The 9,566-nt window shown below is 37.8% G+C and overlaps 1 pseudogene; it reads left to right on the forward strand.

Moving 5' to 3' along the window:
• The first annotated feature begins 2,353 nt into the window (after positions 1-2,353).
• Positions 2,354-6,130, forward strand: LOC122134066 (annotated as a pseudogene).
• The last annotated feature ends 3,436 nt before the right edge of the window (positions 6,131-9,566 follow it).

The raw sequence follows: 9,566 nt of genomic DNA on the forward strand, positions 1-9,566 counted from the left end.
TGTGGTGGCAGCATCACGTGTGCATGAAACAAACACGTATTCACAAAATGAGGTATTATGTTGTAAAGAGCCTGAAAAAACAAAGTGAAATAATATTATGATGAGAATGATTATAATGATGATGATCAACACATGAATGTGGACAACTCAGTGGCCATAACAAAAACAGGTCATGTGTTTTCTTTTTTTTTTTTGATGAAAGAAATGCTGCAGAGTAAATTACTGATTATATTAGATTGTACATTTTCTATGTAATATTTTAAAAGTAATTATATTCAATGGATTTGAATTACATCTGCTGTCCAGTTTACTGTGGGACATAAAATGTATGGTTAGGTTATTATTATTATTATTCATTATTTTATTTATTGAAGTTTGTTTTTCAAAAAATAAAAAATGCAACCTAGGAACTGGTTGACAAAGACAGGAGCACAACGTGTTGACATCGGGATTGTTCAGAATAGCAGAAAGGTTTGCGTTGTCTGCTTTTAACCAGATGGTCCTTCCACTTACGCTGTGACCATTAAAAGAACTACAGTTTCATTCGCAGTGATGTCGCAGATAGGCTGTGAAAGGCAATTGTTATGCAAAGGGTGCGCTTGCACGAGGCCACAAAGACCACTGGTATTTACTCAAGGACTGACTGTTAATTATTGTGCTAACACAATTATGAAGCCTCGAACCATGTTTGAAATATGCACAGGGGTCGCATACAGTGCACAAGTGGTCCAGAAATTTACGGTGTGCCACTGGAAACGGTGTCTGCCCATCATTAGCTGCAGTGGGTTAAGTTAGAATACCAAAAATATAACTGAAAGCCTTCCCTAAAAAAATGAAAAAAAAAAATTACAAGAAAAAAAAAAAAAAATTTAAAAAAATCTAAGTTAAAATCTTCCATAGGACTACCAGGTGCAGTGGTGAAGCGAGAATTATGATTTTGGTAAGATCTTGGTCTATGATGCATCTTCCCTGACAGATTTTCTCTGATTTAAATTATCCATTACATAGAGCTTTGTGGTATCTTGTTTTCTTTCATGCAGTATAAGGTGATTTGATTATTTTATGTTTGGCCACAGAATTGTTTTTTTTTTTATTACGTAATCGGCCTCATTGAGATTAGCATATGCACCTCAGTTCTTGAGTGAAAAAAAGAATTATTTGTAGAGAATTTTGGCGACGTTTACAACATTATATAGCCAGAGGAACAAATCATATACCAACACGAACGTCTGTAATAGCAAAGGAGGTGCAAAAGTTCAGGTCAGTAAGGCGTCTATTTTGATTGATCAGTTGCCAGTTAACAGGAAATTACAAAAACCGTTGTTAATTGAAAGACCTAAGATAAATGATAAACATTGAATGACACCAGTGTGGTAGTCATAAAAACCTGTTGAGTATATTAGGAATGGTGTTGGTTTCATTTTATTGTATTTTTTTTGGGCCAGTGAAGTTTTTGACTGGAAATCACACATATATGTAACAAGGTGGGTGGGGGGGGGGGAACTCCGCCAAAAAGTATACACTTAATGAAGTTGTTATGACCCGTGTGAGCAAAGTCAGTAAGTTTTTGGTCCATTTTTCGGGAAAAAGAAAATCCTCTCGGGTCAAAAGGACTCATTTAAAATAACATATTGTATAGTTATTTATTTATTTATTTATTTTAGTTATTATTTATTTACTTGTATGTATTATGTATTCATTCATTTTTTCATTTTTAAGAACGAGGGAACACTTACATTACAGTGTCTATGTTACCAGCATCATCATCAGCACATGAAAACGTGGATAGCCTACACTCTTAAACAGGTTTCATGGGTGGGGCATCTGTGGTTCCATGAAGAGCCGTTCAACATCTATTGGACCTTAAAAAAATGCACAACAGGCGCCTCTGTATAGTTAGTTTAGGTTATATTCTGCGGCAAGTCACAAAACTGCCCTTTGGAACCACGCCAGTCCAAATGTAGTGTAAACAGCTCCCAAGAAGTGACATACAATCAGTAAATTAACTGATAATGACAATGTAATATGATTGTGACGCGTGGACAGTTTCAAAACCTTTCTTTCTTCGTTCTCCCAGTGTCACCAGTGAACTCAAGTAACTGCGAAGGAACGAATGCCCATATAAGGAGACGTGTGTGAGTCCCTCTGGGGGTGGTGCTGAAGAGAACAGCTCCTCGTGAACGCGACTTCTTTTAATAGCGTCCCCTTGTGGCAGATTTTCAGGAAGACCCTCAGCTGGATTCTTGTTTCCAAGGGGTACAAGGGAGCTATGACAAGCCATGAATCAGGAAAGTTGCCCATGCCGGCCCGGAGCTTTGAAAACTGAGGGATATTTTTGAGGCGATGAGAGAAAATGAAGAGACAAAACGTGCGGACACTTGCCTTAATGCGATATTCTGCACTTTGTCCTATGTTGCTCATTGGAGCGGGAGTCTTCGACGCTCTCGAGTCCAAAGCAAGAGAAAGCCAGAAGGGCAAACTACGACCGACTATCGAAAAAATTCTACTTATGCATAAATACACAATCTCACCAGGCTTGACTTTGAGCAGATTGAAAGGGTCGTGCTGCTTCTGAAGCCTCACAAAGCCGGAGTCCAGTGGAAGTTCGCCGGATCTTTTTATTTCGCCTCACTGTGATTAACGAACCATAGTAATTGTTCAGCTCCAACTGATGACTTAATTTGTCATTCTATTCAAATGATGTTTTATAGTTTCTTAGCCTGAATTTTTATTTTTTTATTTATTTTGCCTATAAGCTAATACAGTTAACTTTTGGTTTAGGAAAACTGTTTCGTTTATTTTTATTCACATCTTTTCGTTCACAGTAGGCTATTCTCTTAAGGTGTGAAAAACAGCAAAACGTATACTTTTATGGGTAAAATGTATTACAGTGTCAAAGTTTTAACTATGAATCGCATTTATGCGGAAAGGGACAATTCAAATGTGATTGCACGAACAATCACATTTGTTTATTTAGTTTTATTAGATTATTTATTTAGATCATAGCATCGTTTTAGTGTTTAGTGTTTTACCGATGCTGTTTTGTGTTCGTGTGGTCGACATTCTGTTATTATTTGCTGAGAGGACATATTCGTATTAACTTAGCATCATTTGGTTTCCATTGAACCAACTGTGTTTTTATCAGCACAGAAACCCCAAAGGAACTCTAAATATAAGCTACACAGTTACCAAAATCCCTATAAACACGGTATTTTCACGGAAAAGTTCTGGCAAACTAGCAGAACGTTTTTGAAACAGAGAATTAACATTTTACTGTGTGCCGTGTGTATGAAATAAAAATTGAATTAACATTTTACTGGTTCGATTTCAATCTTGGTTGTGAGATATATGTCACTACGATTTGACTAAGACATAAAGCGAAACAAGATTGTAGGAGATGAGCGATAAAATGAGAAAATTATGAAGAACGCTCCATATACAGTCATCATTGAAGTGCTTAATCCTGTGCTACTGTTTCATGGTGATTTCGGTCACTGCTTCCGGTGATTAATTCATAAAATGGTCATGAGTTATTTTTAGAAAGAGCACCCTACAAAATGCTAATGTATTCTCTCTGTGCTTTCAGGAGCTGAAGACCATGATATTACATTGCTTGTGTAAAGGACAGTTACAGCTATATAATTGTATTTCCTTGTAACCCTCAGAGACCACAAAGAGCTTTTAAGAGCTCACAAACACTTATATACAACACAACATAATTTATACACTCTCAGAAAAAAGGTACAAAAACTGTCACTATATTTGGTACCCCATTTAAAAATCGGTAAATATACATAATATATGCTATTTCGATATTAATATGCACACTTAAGGAGTAAATAAGGTACAGAGGTACTGCCTCAGACACATTTTGTTTTTTCTTTTGCTTCTTTTCTGAGAGTGCATCTTCCAACATCCTTCATGAAACATGTAATGTATTAAATATTTTTGTCTCGGATGAACCAGTTAATTTTGATGTTACCATTTTTTAGATTACCATTTTCATTTAACTTTGGAATTGTGATTATTATTTATTCGAACTTAGAGTTCACGCACAACAGAACCTAATGGTTTACTTTATTTCAGTGATTGTGAGAATTATCATTGCCTTTGTCCGGATAAAAGCAAAAAACAGAGATCCTGTAAGTTTTTAGCTACATACAGCCAGTAGACTTGTTATTCTAAATAACGCTTCAACTTCATTGGACCTATTTTGTTTGTGTGTTGAAAAATTGATACCATGAGTTGCTATTTTGATATCCCAATAGATGAGAGCTATGCACAGAGCTTCCAACAAATCTCCAGGCTAATGCCGTATTAGTCTGCCCACGTTTGGGAGTTTACCAGCATCATGTATAACTAAAATTGGGATGGCTAAGTGAATGAAGAAAGTCTGTAATGTTCTTTAAAATCCTGTAAATATTATCTAGTACAAAATAGAGTGGGGTGTGTGTAGCTGATGAACGAGTTTGATGATTCTGCCGTAAACAAACTGTGTGTAAGTTATGAAGAAGGCTTGTTTACCTTTTAAATTTGATTATGACTTTATTAAGATGTTGTTTAACTGGCATACACCCCCCTAAAGATCGCAAATGTTATTCAATGCAAAGTTGAATTAATGGAACCAAAGACCTATTTTATGGTAGTAGACTCGGTATGGGTCTTGACTATCCAGTGTTCTACAAGTCTGAAAGGTCTTCACGAGATTTTGGATAAAACTGGAGGGCCTGTTGTACTGTCCCATAGACTGCCCAAGTAAATAACAGTGTCATCATGTTACAATCCTGTTTGGCTGAGATACTTTCATCTGATCAATTTGGAAGGCAGCGTGGATGGATCCGTCACTGCCTATGATATCCCACAATCCTTTGGTTGGTTCCATGTTGTGAAAGTTGACCCATTTCCATAGATGCAGGGTCTGAAAGGGTTAAGTTCTACAGATATCTAAGCATACAACGTCACATCAAATCATCGATGAAAACATTGGATTTTTTTGAAACACTTATCTTGTCCTGCTCTTTTTCCCAAGGTTATGGCCATGCCGCCCCCAGTACGGATGCTGGGAAAGCATTCTGCATGGGATATGCGCTTCTGGGCATCCCCCTCACCCTGGTGATGTTCCAGAGCCTGGGCGAACGTATCAACACCTTCGTCCGCTTCCTGTTGCACAAAGCCAAGAAATGCATGAGCCTGCGGCGGCCGGAAGTCTCCATGGCCAACATGGTGATCATCGGCTTCTTTTCCTGCATCAGCACCTTGTGCATAGGCTCTGTCTAGCAGCTGCCTTCTTCCCACTATGAAGGTTGGACCTTTTTCCATGCCTTCTAACTACTGTTTCATCACCCTCACCACCATCGGATTTCGGGGACTACGTAGTCCCTACAGAAGGAACCAACGCTCTCCAGAACGACCCTCATTACGTGGCCTTTAGTTTTGTCTATATCCTGATGGGCCTCACGGTAATTGGTGCTTTCCTCAATCTAGTGGTGCTGCTGTTGGTTAATGTGGATGAAGAGGGTGAGAGAAGAGATGCAGAGCAGAAGGCGCTGCTCTTCAAAGATCAACAGAAAGGTCCGGTTACACAGCGTCCGGACCCTCCGAGCCAACCTGCCGTTGGGCGAGATAAAAGGCGAGGGCTGAAGAGCGTCCTACCTGAGCTGAGGTTGCTTCACTTCCAGACGGTGTGCTCCTCCTGCCTGTGGTACAAAGCAGAGAGAAGATGGTGATCCTCCCGACAGGATCTGTGTCCTTTCAACGCGATGCGCTAATGGAGCAAGGAGATGTATTACCCCACCACTTCTTCGAACCCGGCCCCACGGGCTGTGTGTGTAACCCTCAATGCTGCTCAGCCATTAGCACTGTGTCTGCTGACCTGAGAAACATCTCACCTTTCAGGTTCTTCTCCAAGAGACGTAGCTCTGTCTGAATCACCTCACTTTCTTATACAGTCACTGTAGATCTTTAATGAGTCACTTGAAATATTTTCATAGCATTCACATGAAGATGCTTGAATGGACCACCCAAGATTGAGGTGGACCGATGAAAGAGCTCCGCTAGGAGTCTTTTTGCACCAACACATCTATATTCATTCAACACTTTGATGACTATTTTATGAATTCAAATGATCTTCTACTTCAACTAGCTCATCTTTCCACCCTGATAGGGTGCAGTATTTTTTAAACAGTTCTGTACTAAGTTTGGACCAAAAAGTCTGATCTGCAATGTTATTTCATCTTGTTCAGATGAAATGCTTATGGTATTAAAGGTGTGAATTTGTTAATTTCCATTCTTTTAGTCATTTTTGGCTTTGCATTGCAGCGTTCTGTGCGATTCAGAAATTGGACTGAGAACGCCTCTTAAATTTCAATTCTTGAATTTTGAGTGAATTGGAATTGAAGATAGCAAACAGAATGCATAATTGCAATATGAATTTGAATGAGAAGTAGGCTTAAAATGAATTGAATTCAAAGGAAATTTATAGGGAAATAGCCCTAAAAGCAGTTAAAAGCATCAATAGTTTTTCACAATGTTGCGATGTTGGGAAAACCACATCTGACACTCTTTATTAAATATACTATGATCTGATATTATTGCCAGATTGCCACTCCATTACTGTACTAAGTCCTCTATAATATGCTGTGCTACTGTAACCAGCAAAATGAAACACCTATCAGGTAATTGTTGATCCAGATGGCATACCGACATGACTCCTGCTTTCTGCCCAGCTCTGTACAGTGTGTTAAGGGAATAATCTGACCTTTCTAAAGCTCCAGAAGTATATTAACCTAATGGAGGTCACATAGAGTGATAAAACATATTCGGACTGGCAGCAGATGACGTGTATGTAATAACTAGGACAGAGTTGTCTGTGTACGGTGATATCAGAGTCAACATCTCGGCACGGAAAATTTAATAGACTCTTGAACCTGAGGTATTTTAAATACTCTTGATGTTTAGCACATAAAATTCCCTTTGAAGACAAAGTATAAATATGACCTTGGTCTGAACTAGAGCTCTAGGAAAAAACAGCAGCTATCACATACGGACTCCTCCAAGTGCTCTCAGCACTGATCTGGACAACCGTGTCCTGTGTATCCTCCATGATTCAGAGAGGCCTTGCTGATCAGGCTATGTTTGGCCCAAACAGGAGTGTGTGTCATCTGTCTCATCCTGCCAAGGAGAAAGCGCTTTTGAAGGACTTTGCCTTCAGCTATTTAACCTGCATGACACAGTGACAGAAGGAACGCCATTACAACAAATGTCCTGTATTGCACCCCCCCCCCCCCCACTTGTGGCGCCATCTGTTGCTTTTCCTTCTCTATGTTTTTTTCGTTTGGCATGCTACATCCATGTAAAAGGTAAAAATATATTTGACCAGCAGGTCAGTGGGGGCAGGGGACAGACTGTACATTTGTTTCTTCTCTGTTTCCTATTTTTTATTCCTTACCAAAGAAAAAGGGCAAAAATAACTCTTTGCTGAGTAGTAAATAATAATAGCAGTATTTATTTTTTTTCCTGTGTGAAAACTGATATGGACATGTTCATGCCAGTGAAACTATGGAAAGGGTAAAATATGATTTGGACCAGCAGGTCATGGGGGCGGACACTGTACATTTGTTATCTTATTTTGATCCTTACCAAAGAAACAGGGCAACAATAACTCTTTGCTGATATAGACTAATAATAAAAAGAATAGCAGATTATTTTGTCCATGTGAACGGGGGGATGATCGTCCATGCCCAGTGAAACTATGGAAAGGGATTATTTTCACAGTGTTAATACTGTGAAGCGTTCTAATAAGGAATATGTTTGAATAAACGTGGACTAGTGAATAGATGAGTGGGGCTCTTTGGTGTGGAATGTTAATGTCTCAGATAACCTCTGTAGTTCCCATTAGTACCTTGTTCGCAGCCATCTTTTTCAAGACAAGTAAGAGCTTTTACAAAAAATCACAAGGGCAATTACCTATGTATTTTATGTTGTAAAATAAAAACCCTGAATAATCTTGAGCTCAGTGTTCAACCACCGGAACCTTATATTCAGGCAGTTAACCAAAAATTGCATGTGACTTCACCCTTACAACAGACATAATATAAATAAATAAATAAAAATTCCAGTATAAAGAATGGAATCAATAATATGACATTTAGGAAGGGTATATTGAAATATATTCTATTGTGGTCTGTACTATATTACAATATATTGACACAATACATTAAGGAATTGCAAAAAAGGTGGTATCTATTTAATTATATAGTTTACTGATATGAAATTTGATATTCAGTAACTCACTTCATAACATAGATGGACATGTGATAAGATATGGTAAACTGCATGTGTAGAAATATGTGCACATATATTTACTGCGGGCAGTGTCGTAAACATACAGTATAGACATGTCTGATATAGAGGCTAGATTTTATATAAATATTTATATCCTGCATATTTCATAATAGTTACAGCCAAAAGCACCCCTGCATGTACAAAGAGGGACTATCAGCAGCCTAAAAAAAGATGCCCATCGATTACTTTTTAAAAAATTAAATATGTTCTGGTCGTTGGCCAGTCGTAAGCCTAACCACAGGCTCTACTCTTCAGCACAACGTTAACCCAAAAAACCAGAAACACCTTTTCAATTCCAACATAATAGAACATTAAACACTAAACAGATCTCCCACTATATGCATAATATATATTCATATTTAATGCGGGAAACGTGATGTGCAAGATATGTTGCACAATAAAGGATAAAACTTTCTGAATAGTACATGTAAATGCGATTGTTTCCTCTTCATGTCTAAATATTTTTTGTATGTATCAATATATAAGGGGCCTTAAATGGTCAATGGCATATTAGTGCCAAGTATGTTTCAAAATATAAGCCACTAGCGTCCCAAATATGGAAAGGTATTATGGCAGTATATTCCCAGATATTGTTGTTTGTGAGCAGGAAGGAGCAAGGAAACTTGAAGTGTTAAAATGCTAACTTATTTCTAGGTTTTGACCCTAGAAAAAATACATTATCCCTGCCTGCAACACTGTATTAACTTTGATTAACGTGACTGGAACCCGGAACATTCCGTAAAAGTCAAAAAGCCATTTGGAAACTATTTAACTTGTACATATAACATATTTTTTCGAGAAGAAAATGTTATTATTAAAAACTAGAAAAAAAAAGTTATGTCGATGGGATTTCCTGTTTTCTCTGTCCTATTAATTTAAAAAAGGGGAATGGTTCACCAAATGAAATAAAAATTCTGTCATTGTAAGACACCCTAAATTGTTCCATTATTTTATTTGTATTTTTATTTTTTCTGCTAACGCTTATTTTGACGACTGTGGGTAACCAAACGGTTTCTCTGCAAGTCAGGGGGACAATACGAAAACTGTTTGCGTTACCCACATGTGCTTTTCACATAAAGAAACCTCCTTACAGAGTTGGCACACTTTGAGGGGTGAGTAATGATGGCAAAATGTTCATTTTTAGGGTGAATTAATCTCTTAAAGTATTTATTTTTAGCTAACAGATAATAGTGAAAGTGGTCCCTGAATTATAGTGTTTTGTG

This window comes from Cyprinus carpio, chromosome A17 (assembly GCF_018340385.1).
Source record: "Cyprinus carpio isolate SPL01 chromosome A17, ASM1834038v1, whole genome shotgun sequence".
In the NCBI taxonomy this organism is placed as follows: Eukaryota; Metazoa; Chordata; class Actinopteri; order Cypriniformes; family Cyprinidae; genus Cyprinus; species Cyprinus carpio.